Below are 26,344 nucleotides of genomic sequence, written 5' to 3'. Positions count from 1 at the left end.
AGTTTAGCAATCTGATCTCCAAGCATGGTTTACTAGATCATATACAATGTCTTACCACAGCATATATTCTTGCAAGGGAAAGGAGACCAACCCCCCAAAGCATCTAATATATTCCTTCAGGCTTGAGCTAAATAAAATGTTGCTCAAAAAACATGAAGACTGAAGTTTGATCCTCAAGAACACACAATTTTTAAAAAGCTGAGAATGGTTATATATTCCTGTAACTCCAAGGGCACAGAAACCAGAGAAAATTTGGCTTTCATTGGAAAAGATTTAGCTTCAGTGAGATACCATGCCCCAAAACAAAAAAGTGAGGAAATTATTGAGGAACAACAAAAGTTGTTTCCTGTGACCTCTGTAGGCACCTACATCTAAGGGCATTTACCTCTTCTTTAGCACAAGCACACACATACACACACACACACACACACACACACACACACCTCGAAAATACTAATCTATGACCCACACCTTGAAAATACTAATCTATGCGGAGAAGGAAGTCTTTATTTTCATGTTTACCATGTAACATTTGTCTGATTTTCAAGAAAATCATGAGATATAAAAACTAAAGTTAAACACTAGGAGGTGCTGATAATATGCTAGAAGAAAAATTTGTAACTGTATAATTTGTGCATGAAAATTGCCCGTAAGTATATCCAGATGGTAAAATAATTATAGGATAATTCTAAGTAAGTTAACTTTATATGTCGAAATGTCAAATAAACTATGACCAAGGAATAAAAAGAATTGTGTGAATGACAGTTCCTATAATTATTATCAAGAAAACTAAAGAGAAATTCTAGAGTTGGAAAGTATTAATCCAATTAAAAAATACTCTGAACAGATTCAAGAATAAATGTTAGCAACTAGCAAAGTAAATAAACATAATGATATGCAAATTGATAATAGTGAAAACAGAAAAAAAGAGCATGAATAATGATCAAAAATACTAAACAGTTGTGTGGGTCACAATCAAATATACATATAACATGCATAGGCAAAGAAATACACACTTGCATGTGCATATAGTTGTACATGGGCATATGCATATTCACGTAATTTTTTTGTATGAACATACACATTAGATGTCCAAGAATTGGAAGAAAATTGTTAAATTATCTCATTCTGCCTGAAGTTAGAGAACATCAAACAGACTTACAATTAATTATAATATTATAAAAGACCATATCTTGGAGTAGGGAAAGGGAAAAAGGAGGTCGCCTGGGATGGGAGACTTGGGAAACAGGACAGAACTGATTTGACATCAATAGTATCCTTCATTGATAGTAACAAGTAATTCCTCTGGGAACCATCTAGACTGAAATTTGAGTTGGGATAGAGGGAGGGCATGTTCAAAATACTGGCATAAAAACTGCCCACTAAAAATTTAGAGTTCCTAAGCATTCCTTCATAAAATTTTAGATGCTTTCAGATGAACAAAATCTAAAACCACTGGGAAAAAAGACCTGGCTTTATGTGAAATGAAAGGTTGCTAGCCGTTAGATTGAACCCATATGAAGCAATGAGCATTAAAATTCAAGAGCAAGCTCATAAACAGAGCGTGAGGTAGAGAAACTGTAGAAACATATCTGTGTAATTCAGACTGTGCCTGCAACAATTCAACATAAATAATAAATCTGAATAAATCTGTAATCAGAAGAGTGAGATGATACAACTATCAGCTCCAACAATGAAGGATAGGAACACCAAGTTGAAGTTAAATTAGTATTAAAATCAAATAACTGTGTTAAAAGTGGATGATGCTCAGGGAGGTTTGATACTAAGGAAGAGACTAAAATTATGAAAAAAGACTTAAGCATTTTACTCCAAGACCTAAGAAGGCAATTAAAGCACAGCAAAAGGAGAGAACAATGAATTAAATTGCTGTGTTGGAAACACCTGCATAACTACCTCATTCAATTTAATCAAGACTATGCTTTGAAACATTTTTAAAGTATCTCTATTAAACACATGCAACAGATATTATTTACTGAGCCACAATGGTCAAAGGGTTAAGAGATCTCACACTTGGCATGGGAACAAAGTTAACACTAGTTTTGTGCCCCATCCATTGTTATAAAATCCATTCTTTTTTATTTCTATTTTTAAACTTGTATTACTCAAAGACTTGTTTATTAAATCTGGTGTTATACTTCTTGGATTCTAATGATTAACAATATTTGTCAGTGAAGAGTCTCACACCAGCTGTGTCTCCTGTTTGTTTTTAGTTGCATTCCATTAAGTGAATGTTGGTGTACAGCACAGCACATCCTTGTGATCTTTACGTGAATACATGTGTTCATGTATGTCTGCAGGTGTGTGGGGTCCTGGAAGTGAGAACCGTAAGTCAATATTGGATGTATTCCTCTATTGCTGTCCTCATGGAGCTAACCAATTCTGCAAAACTGGTTGCTCTGAAGGCCCAGCAGGTATTGTGCTGGGTTTGAGTGCTTGACACCACATATAATTCTTAGTATAAGTGCTAAGGATCCAAGTGTATGTTGCAAGCACTATACTCTCGTAGGCCATCACCCTATTACCCAGAAGCTCTTTATTGAGGCTACAGTGAACACAGAAATAGACACATGAGGAAAGACAAGTTATGACAACCATTCTGTATTGCTTAACACTAACCATAGGAAATAATATTAGAAATCAAATCAAGATCATCTCACTGAAACTCTCACCTTTGTCAAGACTTTACTTGCATTACCAACTCAGCCAGATCCTTGAATTATTCATAAAACAGGAAGATTAATTTTTTATAATCACTTGCATGAAAAATAAACTTCAGGATTTGTATGAGTATAGGTGATACTGAGACCCATTTAAAGTCATGCTATATTCATGTTTCCCCAGAGGTCATTTAAAAGTAGTTGAATTTAGTTCCCTTAAAATGGTAACTAACGGTGCGTCTTAATGTGATTTATTAATAGGTGTTCAGTGTTAAATAACAACCCATATCTATGGGGAATTAATTTGAACTCTGGGTCACCAGAAGTGAGGGCGATTCAAATGGGACAAACCTCCAGGAGCTGATGAAATGAGCTGTAATAACGTCACATAAATCAGACTGCTTTAATCCTGTATAGCATTTCCTTCGTGCTTCTTTGAGGGCGGCTGTGTACCACTCCTATGGGATGCTGGTGACAAGAGAGTAGTGATTATGTTTTCAATATCCGTGAACGCTCATATATGTTTATAATAAGTTGCAATCCAGTAGCTGAGCTGAAAAAGAACCTTGTAATGACTTTTGCTATGTACTGTTTTGCAACATAAGAGAGATTAACTTTTGTAGTCAACTTCATAGTCAAAGGTGTTACAGGGTTGTTCCTTATTAGGGAGAAGTTTAATTGTCAGAGAAGCAAAATCTTTAACTAGCACAGACATTCTTTTCAAAAAATGATTTTATTAGTCTACTTATTTATTTCATATTTGTATACCTGCGTGTGTTTGTATGTATGTTTGTGGGTGTGTATTTCATATAACATGCATGGAGATCAAAAAACAAATTGCAGGAGTTGATTATTTCTTTCTTGAGGTTTTGGGGAGTTGAATCAGGTTATCATGTTTAGATAGCAAGTGCCCTTTACTGTTGGGACATCTCAAAGGCCCAGCTCTTCCATATCCCTAGCTTTATACTTTGTAGTGGTGGGGACTGAACTCAGAGTCTCATGTACCATAGGGAAACACTCTACCACTGAGAAATCCCTAGGCCTCAAGACATTTGTCACTCAATTTTTGCATGAGTTTGAGTATCAATGAGGTATCCCTGCTAAATATTTAGGGATAACCAGTGTTAGGATATTGTAAAGGGGATACAGAATCTTGTGTTTCAGGAAAGCAGTTGACTCCAGTGACACCAAAGATAATGATTAATGGAACTCTTTATCTTTTTAATTTCAAATTGATTTTATTACCATATAAGTTATTAGATTTCATCATATAATTTTCTAACTTGTTGAGCTCCCTCCCCCACTTTTCTTCCTCCTTCACTCCTCATATTTTTCATCCCCAGTAGCATTACCTCTGGTTGTCTGTCCCACACTTCCTCAACACCTTCTCCCTCCTCACACCCACCCTCTTTTGGCTACATGACTGACAATGTTCTGGACAGTCTGAAGAATGATCTACAGTAGCAATACCTTGAGCTTTCAATGTGTGAGTTTATTAAGCATGTAGCAAGAAAAATTATAAAAAGAAACAGAAAGGAACAGATAAATAGATACCTCAGATAAAACCTAAAATATCATCAAATAAACTACTTATAACATCTGGGAGAGGTTAGACCAAGCAAAAGTAGCAACAGAAATTGAACACTTTAAAACATCCAATGGAAATTGACTGAAGAAGCGGCCATGTTGCAATTAATTGTCTCCACTGATGAGCTTCCAACTTCTTATTCCCATGGCAAGCGTTTCTATATCATGAGGTAAACAATTGTGACCTTTACTGGAAATCGTTAACTTTCCAGTTCCCAAGGGTATGATGACATGTACTGGTTGTCTTTCTATATCATTCTTCTAGAGCATGAGAATGAACTAGAACCAGAGCAGGAAGTATGGATGGAAGGTGGAATTAGTAGGACATTTAACACAAGAATGCTTAAGGAAAGTGCTTCCTCAATTCCAGAGTTGACTTACAAATGCTCAGACAGCACATGACAATTTAATTTATTAATATGGTGCATATTATAGACATCTTCTTGCAGAAACAGACGGATAAATGCATACATACATATACATACACATATTTGTGTACATTTAAATTAGGAACCACATGTGAAAACAAAAGCCAATTTTTTTATTTGTGTCTGGCTTATCTCTCTTACTAAGTTTCTTTTGAGACCATCCTCTACTTTCTTGAATGATTCACAATTTCAATTTTCATTATGTCTCAACGAAATTTGATTGCTCAACATCCGCTCATGTCCCCTTTGTCAACCCCTTCATGGACAACCTTCTTGGGATTCAGAATTATATATCGTGCTTCTTCTTGTGATCTGAGGAGCTGTTCCATTTGACATTCTATTTACTTTCTGTTGCTTCAATTTGTTGTCATGTAGCAACTTGAAAGGAATTTACTGATAATTAAACTGTCAGTTGCTAACTGAGTGGTATTCTGCAATGAGTATTTAGAAATTGCTTACGAAAAAAAGCACTGATTTGTGGCTGGAGAGAAGACTCAGCCATTAAAAGCTAGGCTCACAACCAAATGATATCAAAAGCACTAACTCCTCACTGGGCCCTCAGGCAGAGTAAAAGTCTGTCATCTGTACCTTCCTGTTGTCCACAGGCTCAAACTCACTTTGTAGGTAAAATTCCGCTTGAACGTCTGATCCTTTTGCCTGCCTTTTCCAAGTGCTTAGAATACAGGTGTCCACTATTATGAGGGTTTCATGTGGTTCTGGGATTGAACCAAGGGTTTCTTCACTTTAAACAAGGACATTGTCTACAGAGACGCATTATTTTCATTATTCTATCTCCCTTCCTTTTGAACATGCTACACTTAGTACTACAGAGAGGCATGATAACCCCTTGAGAACTACATCACTAGATCCTGGAATTCCTAACCAATCTGTTTCTTTACAAAGTTGAATACTCAAAGAGTAACTGTGCCATCCTATTGTCTATCATCTCTAACAAAAATTTCCTAAAGATACCAGTGATTTTTATAAGCCTTGTGTTTACACCTTCGATATAAGGAACATGGAATGCCATAGATATACCACCCCGTGATTTAATGTCCCACAGATAGAATTACTTACCTATTGGGAACTGATTGTTTCATTAAACAATATGGTCTTCAGAGTTATCCTATAGAGCCACTAAAAAATCATTACAGTCTAAGTACATATGCCTCCTCACCTGAGTCTTTCTTCGCCTTATCCTAATATTCATGTCAGTACACTAAAGATGAGGAGTAAGGCTAATCTCGTTTTTCAAAGTGAGCTTTTTTTATTAAAATTCTTTATTGATGTTTCTCTAGTATGTTTTCTGATTTTTTTGGGAAACCTACCTCTAAACCAGTGTTCTTCAGTCTTGCTAATGCTATGATACTTTAGCACAGTTTCTCAGGTTGTGGTAACCCTTAGTCATACGATTACTTTCATTGCTACTTTATTATTATGAATTCAAAATTCAAAATTTTGCGACTGTTATCAAACATAATGTATTTTTGTTTGCAAAAGATTTTAAGTGACCCTGCAAAATAGTCATTTGACCCCTCCCCAAAGGGGAAATGACCCACAGATTGAGAACCATTGACCTAAGAAATTAGAACCCAGAGTCAGAGAATCTGACTTCTAGCCTAGGACTCTCTTTGCGCCATGGCAGGAAATGTTCAGGGTGGAGTTCTCATTTGAAATTTCTAAGTTTGAGGAAGGACTGACCCACCATGATAATCAAGGACACAAGTTTTTGTTAAGAAATGTTGGTACCTCAATGTTATTCTGTTCATTATAAGCTGTATTCTGAGATAGTGACATCACTGATGTAATCATAATAATGCTTAAGTGTATTAAGGATTTACCATGCAATATAAACTAATAAGCAATCCATAGACAGCCTTACAATCTACTCACTAGCCTGCCCAGCAGGAATTATTGTTATCTCTAATACTGTGATAAGAGAAATGAGGCTTAGCAGTATCAAAAATTTAAATACTCAGCCAAGCTACTAGTAGTGGTAGAATTCAACCTTTTTTTTAACCAACTGAGCACACTCCACTCACCTGAATTTTGCTTTAACATTATAAGTAAAAATAAAAGCGGGTCGTTATGTATTCTTGAAAATTCTGTTTTGAAGTCAAAACTGCAGCGTGTTCTAAAACACAAAGAAAGGCTGTACACTACGTAGAAGATATATGAGGGTAAGGAACTTCCAATATCCCAAACTACAGACTCAAAATGAATAGAAATAATGAAAGAATTGGAGAATCTGAGATCAAACAGTGGTTCAGAGCCATAAAAATCGGTCAGGTTTTATTGTATGGAATTAATTTTAGAGTATCCATGTGTATACATATCTGATCATATGTTTATTGGTGATATTTATAGTAATAGAATAAAAAGGGAAAATGTTGATCATGGATGTAGCATAGTAGGCAATAGAGTAGTATGCCTGTTATATATTCATTAGTATACACATAGGCTTAGTACAGTCACAGAGAGTCAACAGATCCATAGGATGCATATGTGTTCACAGGACTTCATTGCTCATCAGTAAATGCATTGAGGCAATTTTTCTGCTTTCCCAGAATTTAGCAGTTCTGCAGTCTCACTGGCAAGCTTGCTGTGAGTATCTTCTGTCTCTGCTTGTTAAGGACTGAACTAACAGGCAGGCTGCTTACTCACCAGTATCCAAATGTGATTCACATTTGCACAGCAAGAACTTGGCCCACTGAGCAATCTCTATAGCCCAATAGTACTATTTAACAAAATTTTATCATTTTTACTCAATAAATGAGAAAGTTATCCATGTCATTTGCAATTATTCTGCTTTAAGATAGCACCCATAGGGGGCAGTGTGTAAAGTCAAAGAACACAGAATAGAATAAACAAGAAAATCATTGATTTTTCTTGTGGCACAGTAATCATTAGTCTTCCATGTCTGTTACAGAGTCACAACAGTATAGAAAAGTATTTAATACAGACAAAGAAATTCAAAAGATCCTTATGAGTTGAGAAGAAACAGTTGTTATAGAAACACTAAGAAAGAACATACATTCCTGAGAAGAAGAGGCAAGTACCATTGCTCTCAAGTGGGAAAGCTTTCAACACAGCAATCACCTGTCTTGGAACCCAATTCCTAAGGCACTAAGGATAGAAAATGGCTACTTTGTTTGTTTAGGAAATATTGAGAATAGTTGGGCGACAGCATTTTCCAACCAGTAGGTTTCAACATCTTTTTATTTGTTTTCCAATCATTCACTATCCTTTCCTCTACATAGTCAATCAAAGTATCTCATTTGTTTTAGAGAGTCCAGAGGTCATCTATAACCCACTTGTCAGCCTAGAACCATTATGGCCAGTCCAAAGATTTGAGCTTGAACATTTCTTAGTTGCCGGCATGGGCTTATACTGCTTTGTAAAATCTTCTTCCCTCAGAAATGAACCACAAAATATATACCTCCCCTGAAGTGTAATGGAGGTCTGGTTCAGATGTTGTTGTAATTCAAGAAAAGCAGCACATGAGAGAAAGCCAGAAAGGGTTCAAGCAGAGAAGATTTTTATTAGGGAAAGGGATCATGAATAGGGGAAAGGGCAGGTGGGAGGCTGGCCTCAGGGGCCAAGAGCAGCAGGGGGCTTGGGGAAGAAGAGAGAAACAGGCAGAAGAGGGAGTGAAAGAAAGAGAGAGTATTGGAGGCAGGCAGGGCCCTTTTAAAGGGGCATCTAGTGAATGAAACAAGGGGTTGCTCTTTATCGCTATAACTGGCATATCCTATAAGAACCTCAAGGAAATGGCAGTACAGGTGCTTAAATACTAACAGCTGGTATGATCACTTGTTTTAAAAGCATGACTGAAGCACCCAGTACTGACATAAAGCCTTGGAGTGGCTGCCTGCATGCCTGTAATACTGGTGTTCTGTGGAGCAGAGTAGGGAAAATTGCTAGGGCTTTCTGATTGCAAGCCTAACTCCAGGTTCACTGAGTGACACTGTCTCAAGGGAATTAGTCAGAAAGCCATAAAGTAGGACACAGGACCACACAATACTCTCCTGTGACTTTTGCAATTATTTATTGGTGGAAATCTTTATGCACACTGTACACACACACACACACACACACACTGTCTCTCACACACATTTACAGAGAGTGGAGAGGCCAACATGAAGTGACACTACTACATTGGATATGTGTGTGAGACTTGAGGACACTGAATTGATGGATAGTTCTCTGAAACTTTGCTCTTACAATAGCAATGCAAATGTACTTAACAAATTTGGAGAAACTTTAACTTTACATCACTGTGCATAAAGCCATTTTGCTGAAGGCGGAGGTTTAGTACTATTCATTTTATAATCAGAGCTTAAAGAGGTGTTGTTAATTCAAATGGACAACGATTGCTGACTAACTTGATAGGTTTATATTTCAGATAAATGAGAACACTTTCTGACCAAGGAGTCCATTCAAAGATTCATTCACATCTCAATGATATGATGTGCATTTATAAAATATGCATTTGATCTCTACATCTGAGACCATAACTCTCTTTTTCAGCTTGTCAATTATGGATATCAGCAAGGACAGGTGCCTTGACCCTCAGTTTTATTCTATGCTTCACCATCTCATGAGATGTGCACAAATTTCCTTTTCTTCTCACTTACAATTTGATGATACACTAAATTAAAAGACAATGCTTTCTTTTTTTTCCTTTTCACCCATAACTGTTGAGTTGAGTTCCAGGCTTCTGGACTGATGATATATGTAGTTTTGAGGATGTCCTTTTACACCACTGTCTGCACTCAGTTCACTAGGAGCGGCAAGGTTCTAAAAAGGTGCATGTCTAACTTTTGGTCTCAAGTAATTCTGAATGTTCCATGTGTATGCATGTGTGTGGGTAGTCATATATGTGTGTGGTATAACTGTAGATGTTCACATGTGTGGACATATACAAGTGCATGAATGTGCATATACAGGTCAAAGTTTGACTTCATGTGGCTTTCTCTATCTACATTACTTGTTGAGGCAAAATTTCTCACTGTACCTAGAATTTGCTGACTGGGGTAAACTGACCTGTCAGTGATCTCCAGAATTCACCTTTATCTACATCCTCAGAATTGGAATTAAAGGGTATATCTGCCTTCTTCTTGTGTGGATGTAAAGAGAAGATTTTTCCTTGTGAGAAGCCTTCCCACCAGCCTGGTTCTAGAGCCGCATCAGTCCCAAATAAACACACAGGAGGCTATATTAATTATGAAGCTGTTGGCCTTGCTTGTTTCTTACTGGCTAGCTCTGACTTAAGTAATTACCCCATAATTGTTAATCTAAGTATGTCTCTTACCGGAGAATACTTCAGGGCTCCTACCCCATGGCTTTACATCTTGAATCTCCTTGTGTTTCTCCTACCCAGAGTTCTTCTGGACTCCTAGTCCTTCCTATATAGATTCCCTATTGGCCAGACAGTGCTTTATTGACAAATGCACAGGACTTCCCCAACATGTGGAGGTCAAAGTCAGAACATTATGCTTTTATGGAAACTACTTCACAAACTATTATATACCAGATGAAACCATATCAACCACTGCAAATAATCATGAAGAGTGAAGAACCAGGTCCTAGTGGGATGAATATTTATCTCCTAACACTGGACCTACTAAAAAAGAAAAACAATTTTACCCTTACCTTCTGTTATATCTTTTTTGTCCTAATTTTAATAGTATGATTCCACAGATAAAATTTTCTCAGGAATTGTTGTAAACGTAGTATGAAGCAAAGAACAAAGACATAAAAATTCTCAAAGCTTCTTCTGATTCTAAAATTCTAAGCTTTATGGATCCATCCTGATGTTTCCAAAGATACTGGTGCTGAGGTCAAGATCACCACATGCTTTGATGTTACTTTTATGCTGTATGGTCAATTTTTGTGGAAAATAAGTTCAAGAAAAGACACAACATTATCATCCTTCAGTGTTCTTACAATGTGGAACAACAAAGAATAAAGAAAGAAAGGAAGGAAGAAGCAAAGGAAGGAAGGAAGGAAAGAAAGAAAGAATGAAAGAATGAAATGAAGGAAGAAAGAGAGAATGAAAGGTGAATGAAAAATTTCAAGCTTTACTTACCCTTTCTCAACCCAATAGCTTTGAAGCTTAATGCTGCAGAATTTCCTTTATACTGTAAAACCCAACTGGAGATCCTGGCTACATTCTGCACTAACATAGTCTCAACTTCTTCATTTATGTCTTGAATTTTAATCTCACGTTAAACTCTCATCTTGTCACAGTCTCTCCTCTGTGTCCACAGTGGATAAAAACTACTTGAAAAAGTAACAAAATGACTGACATGTTATGAATGAGAACAGACCCCGCAGGTTCACATATTTGGATGCTTTTGTGGAACTATTTTGGAAGAAATAGGAAGTGTGGACTTATTTGAGAAGGAGTGCCACTGAGAATGGGCTTGGAGACATGAAAAACTCTTATCACCTGCAGTTATCCCACATTTTGTCTACTGCTTGTATATCAAATGCAAACTCTCATCTGTTGCTCTAGTGTCATGCCTGCATACTTTCATGCTCCCCACCATTGAACCCAAAAATTTTAAGCTTTAATAAACCTTTTTTTTCTATAAGTTGCCTTGGTCATGCTGTTTCTTCTTTCATCTGCAATATGCTGTTGTTATTTGCTTTTCTGTAGTCTATTATTTAGAATAATATTTTGAGCTTAATTGAAATTGTATCAAGTACCAAACCTTAACTGTAAAAGAATAAAAATTAATTTACATTGATAAAGCATATTTTTAAGAACTTTCATCATTTGAGAGCTAATTGGAACCATTTTAAGCTCTTTACTAAAGAAAAATAATCTAACATCAACTTTTTCAGATGATCTAGTTTTCAGTTCATGTGGCAATAGAAATTATCAACTAAATGTTAATGCTATTGTAACATATGCATTACTTATAATCTGACAATTCTACACTCAAGTACATGCTATAGTTTGAGTACATGCTTTGAGTGACCTCTAATGTTCATGTATTAAATTCTTGGTTCCAAGTGTGAAGTTGTGAGCAGCTGGTAGAATCCATAGGAGGCAGACTTTAGTGGCATTTCATTAGGTCTCGTGAGGCATTAATCTTTTTACTCCAAGTCACAGAGGGAAAGTTTCTACTATCACATATACTCCATGTCATTAGCTCCCAACACTCCAGCCAGGGTCCTACAGAGAATTGGTTCAGTCGACGCATTTAAAAGCATACTAAAAACTAGATCAGAATGACAGCTCTGCAATTACAATTACTTTTTGCTCTTTCAGATGACCTGTGTTAAGTTTCAAGCATGCCCACCATGTGGTTCACAACTGCCTGCAACATTAGCTGTAAGAGATTGTATCCCTTACTGTGGTGTCTATGGGCACCACCACAAACAGGCACATTTACCTACACAGATACATATAAATGAGCATAAACCAAAATCAAATGTTTCTTTAAAAATAAGTTCTATCATCTATTTTACTGTAGTGATATAAAACCACATAATCAGTAGTATGTGATCACCAAAAGAAAACTTTCAGTGTACATAGTGAGGCATTCAACTGAATCAAAATTTAGCAATAATCGGAATGTCAGTATCAATCAATATTATTGTTTTGTATTTTTGAGACAGGGTCTCTCTGGGTAACAGCTCTGTCTGTCCTGGAACTCACTCTGTAGACCAGTATGACACTGAATTCACAGATACCTTCCTGCCTCTGCTTCCTGAGTACTGGGATTAAATTCTTGCAACATCATTGCACAGTGTTGATGTCTTTTTTTTGGACACAGGGTTTCTCTGTGTTGCCATGGGTGTCCTCATACTTATTCTGTACACCAGGCTGTCATTGAATTTGGAGAGATACACCTGCCTCTACCTCCTGAGTGCTGGAATTAAAAGGCATGTACTACCACTACCTAATCTGAATAAACATTATTGATACACTGAAATGTTGCTTTTTATACAAAATTGAAGTGTACATACTGTTACAATGAACAAACCGATGAATGTTGACATAAGTTTTTCATTTTCTGAAATTCAACAAGAAGCAGAAGTACTCTCGAGTATTAGAATTGAGATTACTGGTTAATGTAGAGAATATAGGTGCAAGGGTGACAGCAACTGTGAGAGCGTCTGTGGGTTTCTAAAGGATGCATGATGTGTTTAAGTTGTCACCATTCACAGATCTCAAAACTCATGACAAGTGCACTTTTCTGAAAATGCTTTGTATCAGTTGTGGTTTAGGAAAAGACGTTGATTACCAATAAATGCACTAGGATTCCTTTAATACAAGTGATCTGAATTAAATAACGTCCTGGCTTTTGCTGACATGAATGTTAACTGGTTATATAAAGGTCACGGTTGTCTGCCTGAAGCTGCAGATCCAGCCGACGGTGTTGACAGCATTGTCTGATCATAACTGGATATATAATCTAGCAACTGTTCATCACACCAATCCACTTACTTGAGTGAATTCTGATATTATTTCATTTCTCTACTTAACCTCTTAGAAGCTGTTTTTTTTTTCATAATTCCCTGCTGGGTTGTTCTTCATTTACACATCTGCCTAAGGAACACTTTTAATTAAGAACTAAATAAGTTAAAAATAAATGGCCTTTCTTTTAGTTCCCTAAACATGCTGTTTCTTATTCAGGGGTTCTGTGCCTACTCCAGAAAAAGTAAGAACTTTAATCTCCAGAAAAAGTAAGAACTTTAATTGAACAAAAAAGCATGAAAAGGAACCTTTAATTGTGATGATTTTGGATTAATTCATTAAGCTGCTCATATAAATATGTATGAGGAGTGGCATGAAGAATGTTTCCTCCTGGAATATAGAAACCAAAGAAAGAGCCAAGTCAAGATATTCTAACAGCTCCCTTGAGGGGATGTACATTCAAGCTGTATGAATTGTATTGGCTTTTCTTGTATGGATCCTCTTTAGACCTGTGTGTAAAAATAATTATAGAGATTACAAGATATTGTTTGGTGACACCATGAAGAGGGCTCATACTTAAAGTGAACAATAAGTTTTCCAAAGTCTACGATACTTAGAATTTCCATTAAATTTAGAGTTAAATTAATATCCATAAAACCCTAATAAACAGATTTTAGTTATGAAAACTGGTATTGTTAATATGGAAGTATAATTCAGTAATAGATGGTTCAAGTAGCATAAGGGAGGTCCAAGGTTAAATTACTAATAGAGAGGAGAGAGCAAAAGAAGGACACGGTGAAAGGGAGATATAAGGACAACAAGGAAAATATTGCACACTAGAAGTCAGAGCGAGAGAACACGCCCACACAGGAAAGGCATCAGTCCTTCCAGACCCCACCCTCCAGCATGCCCAGCTTCAGGTGTGCTTGGATCCCCCTGGGACCCCTCTCTCCCCCATCACTCACTCCCCCAATCTTCCAGGGACCCACTCTTGGCATCCAGAGAATCTGTCCACACAGAAAAGGCATCAGTCCTTCCAGACCCCACACTCCAGTGTGCTCAGTTTCAGGTGTGCTTGGATCCCCCTGGGACCCCTCTCTCCCCCATCACTCACTCCCCCAATCTTCCAGGGACCCACTCTTGGCATCCAGAGAATCTGTCCACACAGAAAAGGCATCAGTCCTTCCAGACCCCACACTCCAGTGTGCTCAGCTTAAGGTGAGCTTGGGTCCACCTACGGACTCCTTCCCAGACCATCACCCACTCCCAAAATATTCTGCAGGCTGCTCCTGGCATTAATAGGACCTTCCCACACAGGAAAGGCTTCAGTTCTCACAGGCCCAACCCACGGCTATTCTCAAACCAGCACACCCAGCCCAAGGTGACATTGGGTCTTCCTGGGAACCATCTCCTACCCAACACTCACTCCCTCATTTTTCATAGGGCCTGATCCTGGCATCAAGAGGACCAGCTGACACAGGAAAGACATAAGCCCTTCCAGACCACACCCTCTGGCATGCCCAGCTTCAGCTTCAGGAAAGATAGAGACTAGTGGAAACAGAAAGACCCCACCTGCACCCACTGGAATAAGAGATGGGAAGAAACAGAATAATAACTCATGCAGCAATAGAAAGACCAACATGACTCCACCAGAATCTAGAGATGCAAAGCCAGCAAGACACGGAAAGCACAACATAGATGAAGCAGAAGAGACAGACCTTAAAAATTATTTTATGAAGATAATAGAGACTATCAAAGAGGAAATGAGAAAATTCCTTAGATAAATAGAAGAAAAAAACAAACAAAAATACATGAAATAGAGGAAAAGACAAACCAAAAAATTTAAGTAAGAAACAAATCTCTTAAAGAATCTAGAGATTACCAAGAGAAAACAACCAAAAACATGAAGAAAACAACTCAAACAGAGGACTTAAAGATGAAATAGAAACAGTAAAGAAAACACAGAATATGGGGAGGCTGGAAATAGAAAAGCTGGGTAAATGATCAAGAACTAAAGATGCAAGTATCACCAATAGAATACAAGAGATAGAAGAGACAATCTCAGGTGAGGAAGACTCATTAGATGATATACAGTCATCAACCAAAGAAAATCTCAAAACCATACAATCCCTATCACAAAATATGCAGGAAATATGGGAAAGTGTGAAGAAGCTAAACCTGAGAGTAATAGATATAGGAGAAGGCAAAGAAATATAGCTCAAAGGTACAGAAAACATATTCAACAAAATCATAGGAGAAAACATACCTAACCTAAAGAAGGATATGCCTATGAAAATAAAAGAATCTTACAGAATACCAAATAGGCTGGACCAGAAAAAGAAATCATATCGCCATATAATAATCAAAACATCAAACCTACAGAATAAAGAGAAAATATTAAGAGCAGCTAAAGAAAAAGGCCAAGTAACATATAAAGGCAGACCTATCTGAATTACACCTGACTTCTCAATGGAAACTATGAAAGCCTGAAGATCCTGGACAGATGTCCTACAAATGCTAAGGGAACAAGCATGCCAGCCCAGACTACTATATCCAGCAAAGCTTTCAATTACCATAGATGGAGAAATCCATGTCAAAGCTAGATTTAAATAATATGTATCCATAAATCCAGCCCTACAGAAAGTGCTGGAAGGGAAACCTAGACCCAACGAAGATAACTACACTCACAAAGACATAGGCAATAGATAATCCCACTTTACCAAACACCAAAAGAAAAAGGGATGTGAACTTACACACAATAACACCACTAACAATAAATCAAAAACAAACAAGAATCGTCAATCAGTAATTATTAATATCCCTCAATGTCAACGGTCTCAATTTGCCTATGAAAAGACACAGACTAGCAGAATGGATACAAAGACAGAACCCATCCTTCTGCTGCATACAAGAAACACATCTCAACATCAGAGATAGACGTTACCTCAGAGTGAAGGGTTAGGAAAATATTTTCTAATCAAAGAAACACAAGAAACCAACTGGTGAAGCTATCCTAGTATCTAACAAATTAGATTCAAATTAACATCAATCAAAAGATATGAAGAAGGACATTTCATATTCATCAAAGGAAAAGTCCATCAAGGTGGACATCTATGCCCCAAATACAAAGGCACCCACATGTGTGAAAGAAATAATACGAAAGCTCAAATTGCAAATAAAATCTCACACACTAGTAGTAGGAGACTTCAACTCTCTGCTCGCACTATTAGACAGAACCTCCAGATAGAAACTTAATAAAGAAACAAAGGAAACAATAGAAGTTATGATCCAACTAGGTTTAACAGACAGCTATAGAACATTCCACAAAAACATAAAGGGATATAGCTTCTTCTCGGCGCCACATGGAACCTTGTCTAAAATAGACCACATAATAGGAAACATAGCCAACCTCTACATATACAAAAAATGGAATAACCCCTGTATCTTATCAGACCACCATGCATTAAAATTAGAATTCAACAATAACACAAATCACAGAAGCCCTACAAACTCATGAAAATTGAACAATGCTCAATTGCACCATCCCTGGGTAAAGGAAGAAATAAAAAACGAAATTAAACCCTTCCTGAAATTCAATGAGAATGAAGACACAATATACTCAAACTTATGGGAAATTCTGCATGCAGAGCTAATAGGAAAGTTCATAGTACTAAGTGCCCACATGAAGAAACTGGAGAACAGTAACACTGGAGAATTAATAGCAAAACTGAATGCTCTAGAACAAAAAGAAAGAAACTCACCCAGGAGGAATAGACACCAGTAACTAATCAAATTGAAGACTGAAATCAATCAAGTAGGAACCAGGAAAACATTGCAAAGAATCAATGAAACAAAAAATTGGTTCTTTGAGAAAATCAACAAGATAAACCTTTGTCAAAACTAACCAAAAGGTATATAGAGAGAGCATGCTAATTAACAAAATCAGAAATGAAAAGGGGGGTCATAAAACGGACACTGAAGAAATCCAGAGAATCATCAGGGTATACTTTGAAAACCTGTGCTCCACAAAATTCGAAAATTTAAAGGAATTGGACAAATTCCTGGATACCTATCACTTACCAAAACTTAATCAAGAACAGATAAACAATCTATACATACCTATAAACATTAATGAAATCGAAGCAGTCATCAAAAGTCTCCAAACCAAAAAATCCCAGGCCCAAATTGCTTCAGTCCAGAATTCTACCAGAAATTCAAAGAAGAGCTAATTCCAATATTCCTCAAAGTGTTCCACACAATAGAAGCCGGAGGCTCACTGCCAGACTCTTTTTAAGAGGCTACAATTACCTTGATACCCAAAGCACACAATGACACTACTAAGAAAGGGAACTATAGACCAATTTCCCTCATGAACATCGATGCAAAAATATTCAATAAAATGCTAGCAAATAGGATTCCAGAACACATCAGAAAAATCATCCACCATGATCAAGTAGGCTTCATCCCAGGAATGCAGAGATGGTTCAACATTAGAAAATCTATCAGTGTAATCCACCATATAAACAAACTGCAAAGGAAAAAAACACATGATCTTCTCATTAAATGCTGAAAAAGCCTTTGACAAAATCCAACACCCCTTCATGATAATGGTCCTAGAAAGATCAGGGATAACAGGAACATACCTGAATATAATAAAAGCAATATACAATAAACCAACAGCTAACATCAAACTAAATGGAGAGAAACTCAAAGCATTTCCTCTAAAATCAGGAACAAGACAAGGCTGTCCACTCTCTCCATATCTATTCAATATTGTACTTGAAGTTCTAGCTACAGCAATAAGACAACAAAAGGAGATCAAGGGGATACAAATAGGTAAAGAAGAAGTCAAGTTTTCACTATTTGCAGATAATATGATAGTTTACATAAGTAACTTGAAACACTCTGTAAGGTAACTACTAGAGCTGATAAACGCCTTTAGCAAAGTGGCAGGATACAAAGTTAACTCAAAAAAAACAGTAGCCCTATTATATATAGATGATAATGTGACTGAGAAAGAAATCAGAGAAACATCACCATTTACAATAGGTAAAATTGCATCAAATATCTGTGGGTAACATTAACCAAAGGAGTGAAAGACCTGTATATCAAGAACATTCAGTCTCTAAACAAAGAAATCAAAGAGGATACCAGAAAATGAAAAGACCTCCCATGCTCTTGGATTGGTGGAATCAACATAATAATAATGGCAGTCTTGCCAAAAGCTATCTATACATTCAATGCAATCCCTACCAAAATTCTGTCACAATTCTTCACAGACCTTGAAAGAACAATAATCAACTTTATATGGAAAAACATATAAAGATCCAGGATAGCCAAAACAACCCTATACAATAAAGCAACTTCAGGAGTCATCACCATTCCTGACCTCAAGCTCTATTACAGAGTTATAGACCTGAAAAAACCTTGGTATTAGCACAAAAATAGACAGGTACACCAAGGGATTTGAATAGAAAACCCTGACTTTAACCCACAGACCTATGAACACTTGAGTTTTGATAAAGAAGCTAAACTCATACAATGGAAAAAAGAAAGCTTCTTCAACAAATGGTACTGGCATAACTAAATATTGTTATGCAGAAAAGTGCAGATAGGTCCATGTCTATCACCACGCACAAAACGTAAGTCCAAATATATCAAAGACCTCAACATAAATCCAACCACACTAAAACTCTCAGAAGAGAAAGTGGGAGATACTCTTCAACGTATTTGCACAGACGAGTGCTTCTTGAACATAATACCAGTGGCACAGACATAGAGGTCGACAATTAAAAAAGCATACCTCCTGAAACTAAAAAGCTTCTGTAAAGCAATGGACACAGTCAACAAGACAAAAAAGCAGTCCACAGAATGGGAAAAGATATTCACTAACCCCATATCTGACAGATGTCTAATCTCTGAAGTTTACAAAGAAGTCAAGAAGCAATTCTCCAAAACAACAAAGGATGCAATGAAAAAGTGGGTACAGAACTAAATAGAGAATTCTCAGTAGTGGAGTCTAAAATGGCTAAGAAGACATTTGAGAAAGTGTTCCAACATCCTTAACCATCAGGGAAATGCGAATCAAAACAACTCTGTGATACCATCTTATTCCTTTCAGAATGGCTACAATCAAAAACACCAATGACAGTTATGCTGGAGAGGATTTGGAGAAAGGGGAACACTCCTCCACTGCTGGTGGGAGTTCCAATTCATACACCCACTTTGGAAATCACTATGGAGATTCCCCAGGAAAATAGGAATCAATACCACAAGACCCAGCAATTCCACTCTTCGGCATATATCCAAAAGATGCAAATGCATACAATAAGGACAACTGTTCCACTATGTTCATAGCAGCATTATTTGTATTAGCCAGAACCTGGAAGCAACCTAGATTCCCCTCCACTGAAAAGTGGATAGAGAAAATGTGGTACATTTACACAATTGAGTACTACTCAGTGGATAAAAACAATTGAATCTTGAGATTTGCAGGCAAATGGTTGGCACTTGAGGAGGCCATCCTGAGTGAAGTAACCCAGTTACAAAAAGACAAGCATGGTATGTACTCACTCATATATGGATTTTAGACATGGATCAACAGAGTGCCAGTCTGCAATTCCAGTGCCAGAGAGTCTGGGAAACAGGAAAGAACCTAAGGGAGTTATGCATGGCACCCCATAGAAGAGGAATGAGGCGAGATTTCCTGAATAGACTGGAAACCCTGCAGGGGCTTTGGGGGATGGAGTGGGAGCTGAGAAGAAGAGAGGAGGAGAATGTAGGTCATGGCAGAAAAGCAAGGCTGAGTGAGGGGTAAAATAGGGGAGAATAGGATGAGAAATACCATAATAAAGGTAATCCTTGATTTGAAGAGACATCTGGTACTGGTAAGACCTCTAGTGATCTAAAAGGATGAACCAACTGGCAAGCTAAGCAATAGTGGAGAGACTGCCTTAAAAGCCCATTCCAGAAAACTTGATGTCTACCTTTTATGCATCCTAGAACCTTCACCAGTGACTGATGGAAGCAGAGGCAAATACTCACAGCTAAACACTTAACTGAACCCATGGAACCCAGTGACAAAGAGAGAGGAGCAATGAGCAAATGGGCAAAGAATGGGCTGGTGAAATCAGCAGAGACAGCTGATCTGAAGAAGAGGGAGCTCTTGGTCCCCAGACAGACAGGTGGGAGGCCAGCATGGGACTGACCCAGACCCTCTGAGTGTGAGAGTCAGTGAGGAGGCCTGAGAAACCCATGGGACCCAAGGCAGTAGGTCAGTATTTATCCCTGGCATACAAATGGACTTCTTGTGTCCATAACACAGAGGAATGATCTCTCTGCCTGGACTCTCAGGGGGAGTGTTTGAACATTGCCCTGAGCAAAATGACAGACTCTGGATATACCCTATATGGAAGCAAGTGGGGATATTTTGGGAGACTGGGCGAGGACTTTAGGGGTATGGGAGGAGGGAAGGGAGAGAGAACTGCGGTTGACATCTGAAGCAAGATATTTAAAATTAATAATAAAAAATACTAATTAAAAAGATGTTAGAATGAAACCCTGTCTTCCTCCTGTGATTGAAATGTTATGGTATCACCCTCTTGTCTACGTGTTTAATATTAGAAGCAGATGCCTATTCCATGATTTCAAAACCTGAAGTATGATACGAATTTCCTATTTCTTACAATTTTTCATTGTATTAAAATATTCCATTTTTGTATTATTATTTTACCAAAAATACAGAGCAGGAATTTTTGAGACTCTTAACAACACTTTAAAATACATTATTTCTTCTCAATTAATTATATATTAAACCTTCATTCTGTATGAGACCAAATTTACAACTAGGAAAAAATACAGATGATACAGTTAAATACCCTAGAGTTTCTGATAATATTTATGCCAAGAGGCTATCTGCACTTGCATACATGTGTGTTGAAGAGACCATTTAATGGCAAAATTTATAATATATGTGAATATAGAGTATTTTTTCTAATAATTTGTTAAAGTGAACTTCATTTGAAACTCAGAGGAAAACATGTTAATCTGATATTCAATATAATATTGAAATATATTGGTAACATATATATTATGCATTGATATATGCATGTTGTATATAAGATTTATTAGCACAGAAATACATGCATTATTATCTTATATAATAAATTTGAATGTTGCTTTTATAAATTACAATGATACAATATTAAAGAGTTAATTCTTGTCGGGCGTTGGTGGCGCACGCCTTTAATCCCAGCACTCGGGAGGCAGAGGCAGGCGGATCTCTGTGAGTTCGAGGCCGGGCTGGACCAATAGCCTCCAAAACAATACAGAGAAACCCTGTCTCGTAAAAACCAAAAAAAAAAAGAGTTAATTCTTTATTTCTTTTTTTAAATTTAAATTAGAAACTAGTTTGTTTTACAAGTCAATCCCAGTTCTCTCTCCCTTCCTGCCTCCCATGCCCCTACTAACTGCCTATCCCATCCCCTTTCTGCTCCCCAGGTAGGGTTAGACCTTCCCTATGGGATCTTCAAAGTCTGTCATATCATTTGGAGTAAGCCCAGGCCCTCCCCCATATGTCTAAACTGAGAGATTACATCAAAGAGGAATTTCTTAAAGGACACTACCACACTTATTCATGTGTAGTAAATTACTCGGTCAACTGACATGCTTCACGTAGCTCACAATGTATCCTCTCCTACCTGGGACGCTTAAATTTCTTTGAAACTGTAAAATATGGTACTTTTACTAGTATAGATACTAGGGCATATTAGGTGATGTCCCTCAGTAAGTCTACAGTTACTAAGCAATTGGAAGAATAACAAATGCTTGGCTAAATCTATGATCACAGGTGGGGAAGGATCCACTGTAAATTGAGAAATGGCTATATCCTCTGTAAATAATTCTTGCACTGCCTGGAATGATGCTGGTAAGCTACACAGCGGCCAATCTAATTCTTTTATTCCCCATTGTAATACCAAAAGGCAAAACAAAATGGTCAGAGCCAATGCTGTCAAAATTCTGAATAATTATAGAAACAAAAAACATACTACATCAAGCAAGGTGCAGCTTGAAATCCTGAAGAGATGATTCAGCTGTTGAAAAGACATACTATTCTGCAAAGGACCCTACTTCCCGGAGATGCTGTGGATTTGTGCTTCGTGAATATTCACACTAATGTGTGCATAGTAGACACACACACATACACACATACACACACACATATATATAATTAGAAATTAAAATAAATATTTTTAAAGACAAAAGAGTATTTGATTATTATAGAGACTGTACACAAAATGGGAACATTTTGGAAGACATTTTAATGTAGTCAACATGTTGCTATCTGAATGTGATAATTGCTAGGGACTGTCAGTCAGGTGGGATCTTGAATTATCTAGAAGATAAACTTCTGAACATGCTTATAACGAAATTAACAGACTGGGTTAGTTAATGTGAGAAGACCCACCAGGTATATAGACTGCAGTCATGAGTTGGGGACCCACATTAGAAAAAAGGAGAAAATGAATTGAGTCCAGCATTTGTTGCTCTCTGCTTCAGCTTCAAGTCCATGCTGCCATGGCTTTTCCACTATGATAGATTGTTCAATTAGACTATAAGCCAAAACAAACCCTTTCTTCCTTAAGTTACTTTCATCAAGTGCTTTGTCACTGCAATAATAAAGGTAACCAATGCACTGTGCTTTAAATTATTTCATTCATTCACAAAGCATTCTTCAACTAAGTGATTGTGGTTGTTTTGATAAGAAATGTTTCATAATACTTTCATTTATTTGAATACTTGGTCTCAAGTTAAAGAGGCTGTTTAGAAACTAGACAGTAGATACTAGAGTTATTCATGGAGTCTCTGGGGGCCCTGGGAGTCCTCATCTTTTTGTCTCTGAGAGCCCTGGGAGTTCTTACCTTTAACTTACTCTATTTTGTGGTTAAAGATGTGTTCTCTCAGCTTGCTGTTCCTGCAAATATAGTTACCCTCGCTACCACCTCATCTGCCCCGATGAACTATAGCTCTGCAACTATAATAAATTGTAAAAAAAACAAGAGCCAAAATAAACTCTCTCATGAGTTGTCTTTCATCATGGTATTTTATCATACAGGAACAGCAAAGTAATGAACACAGAAGGTAAAGTAAAGACTATAGGGGGATCTTTATGTTGGGTGTATATTTTAAACTTGCAAACCAGTTGCATGACCATGATCATTGCAAAGGTAAAAATGAGCCCCAGTACTCCTCATCACTGGTAAGGAAAGATCCTCTCCTCATTATCAGAGACAGGAAGTAGCTGGGAGAAATTAAATTTTAACATCTGCCCTTAGACTGACAGACTTAATTCTGAGACATGGGATCCATAGCACATTTAGGGTGTGACAAATGGATCCAAGTATCAACTCTCTGAAGCTTGCAAGGACTTTTTAAATTTGACAGAGAAGAAAGTTGAGCTATATAAGATGGACCTTTTACTGCTTTAATATGATTTCCTGATTTGCAGTCTTCAGTGAAGGGAAAGCTGTAAATACATCTGAAAACAGTTCAAGCAAACTTAAGTAATAGATCCATAGAAAAATAAAGCCATAAAAGTTATCAACATTTATCTACAATAAAACAGAAGTTTCCTGGCAGGAAATATAACAAATTAGAAGAAGAACTTGCAGGCCCAGAAGATGGTCCTGGGTAAAAGAATAAACAACTTTCCTTTGTCCTATTGTCCTCACACCACTACCTCAAGATGACTGGAGAATTATAAACTGGACAAAGATGTTTCTAGAAAAATGAGAATCATATTTTCCTCTATAGTTAGAAAAGCATACAGCCTAAGGAAGTTTATATTTTTGAGCCTATGACTTTGAAGATTGTAGCTATTTTTAAAGTTTTAGTAGCCTGTGCTTTTAACTGTCACTAAAATTAGATTGATCACTTGTGACAACTCTATTGATTTAAGCAGAGGTTTAACATTGATGGGTTGGTTAAATTTTGAACTTTGAAATTTTAATGCCATGATATCATCTTTAAGTCGCACTTTCCACATTCCTTAAATAATTTCCTCAGAATCTTAATGAGCAAGACAAATCTGGTATTTTTCCATTATATTCTGGAAGCGTTCATCCATCTTAATCTTTAAACTTTGTACTTTCCATTTGCAAACATCTAATCATTTCCCAGGACACAATGTCCTAGATTGCTGAGAGTAGTTATTCAAAAGGTATATCTTTATTAAATCATCTTTGGAGCATAAAAGAAAAGCAAAAAGTAATACTCTAAGTCCCTTAAAACAGCAAGGGAGTTTTTGAGTTTGTTTTTCCTTGGAAACCTCTTTCTGAGTTTACTTACCTCAGCATGAAGCCTGTTAGCTCTAGTCAAAAGCAAGGCCTGCTTTTCACTCTTTAAACCAATTTATGCTGGTAGGTAATTGAGCTTCATGTCTGAATCTTTATTGTTTAAGAGACTCGGGTAATTTGAACCTTCTTTTAAAGCACTCAATCTTGAGTCATCTGTAAGCAACATGTCTGCCCTTTGTAACCAAAGTTATTGTGAAGCCAGAATTTTTTCCTTTTATTGAAAAGAGATTTTTTTCTTCCACAATGTATCCTGATAATAGTCTCCCCTCAGTTACTACCTTCTAGCACTCTCAACCTCTCCTCCTGACTGGATCCATTCCCTCTCTGTACTAGATGATAATAAAACATAACAAGGTAATACAAACACTAGGGCATCAGAGTTAGTTAAGACAAACAGAAGTAAAAGAGACCAAAGAAAAGACAGAAGAATCCTAAATAAACACATTTGAACACATATGAATCCCTCAAAAATCATCAAACTGACAACCATAATATACACACAGAAGATATGGTGCAAATGGGCAGTACCCGCACATGTTGGTTCCTTCTCTTTATGTTCCAGTGAGATTTTTCTCATATTTATTTAGAAGGATTTATTTATTTATTTATTTTCTGTGTGTGTGTGTGTCCCCCATCCTCTTTGGCTCCTACATTCTTTCTGCCACTTCTTCTACAGAGTTCCCTGAGCTCTATTTGGTGGAGACGTCCCATTTAGAGCTGAGTGTTCCATGGCCTGTCTCTCCTTAACCCTGTATACTTTCTGTAAATCCAGGAAGTTTTCAAGCTGAAAACAGATTCTTTTGTTGTTGTTGTTGTTATATATGAACTGACCAATCAGTCTCTGGGAAGAATGGGGCTGAGGGCAGCTTACTGCTGTAGCAGTGGGTGACAGCATTGCTAAATTATCTGATAGTGCCAAGAACAAGGTGGGATCACCCATCAATGCCCATCACAGATACCTAAGTAGGAGAAATTTTAATGCTGTAAGCAGGAAGTAGGAACCCAGCAGCCTCCATATCAATGGATGACATTGACTTTACCCACTATTTGGATAGTTAATATGGATTCCTTTAGGTTAATAATGGTGATTTTGTCATTGAGCCTATGATGCCACGGCCATGTCAGTCTTATGGCATCTGTCCGAAAAGATAAGAAAGATTTTCTTGTGAGCAACTCAGAGGTACTTACCTACCTTGGTGAGGGAAAGAGGAGCAGTTAACCCTCCAGTGTCCTGAATGTCCACAGTTTGTACAGGGCCCTTGATCTAGAGGAGACATGGGTGGTGCATTTCTTTGCTCAGTGACCAGTATTGCTATACCTGAAGCAAGCTACAAGTAGAATCTATTGGTGCGCCATAAGGTTTTTTGAGGAATTCTGAGTTTGGGCTATTTGTTTTTAATCCATTAACATTCATTCTGTTTGTCCAGTCAAAGTTTAGTCTAGGCACAGTCCTGAATGACCATTAGGACATAATTAATGGCACTCTCATTTTGGGGGCCCACTTTGGACTCAACAGCTTCCTTCTGTCCATTCCAGAGACTGAAGTTTGAGGCTAAGTTGAAAAGTAATGGAGAAACTTCTTGAATGGAGAAAATGTTAGGCAGTATAGTTTGTGTTTTACTGATTTCTCTTATGCAGATGCACAGTGAAAACCACCAGAGGGGCAGAAAGAATTATGAAGTATATGGTTTGGAGAGAAAAGAGTATTGAAATGTCAATGTCACGGTAAGATGGGTGATGAAAGAGAGACTAATTGTCTAGAAGATTACAATAAGAAAAGACCTGTTGCTCTTTCCTGCACAAGAACAATGGGAAGGATGCCTCCACGGTAAGGCCCCACCCAACAAAGCTTCCAAATAGTGA

This window comes from Mesocricetus auratus, unplaced genomic scaffold, assembly GCF_017639785.1.
Source record: "Mesocricetus auratus isolate SY011 unplaced genomic scaffold, BCM_Maur_2.0 Super-Scaffold_100676, whole genome shotgun sequence".
In the NCBI taxonomy this organism is placed as follows: domain Eukaryota; kingdom Metazoa; phylum Chordata; class Mammalia; order Rodentia; family Cricetidae; genus Mesocricetus; species Mesocricetus auratus.
This window is presented reverse-complemented; position numbering follows the sequence as displayed.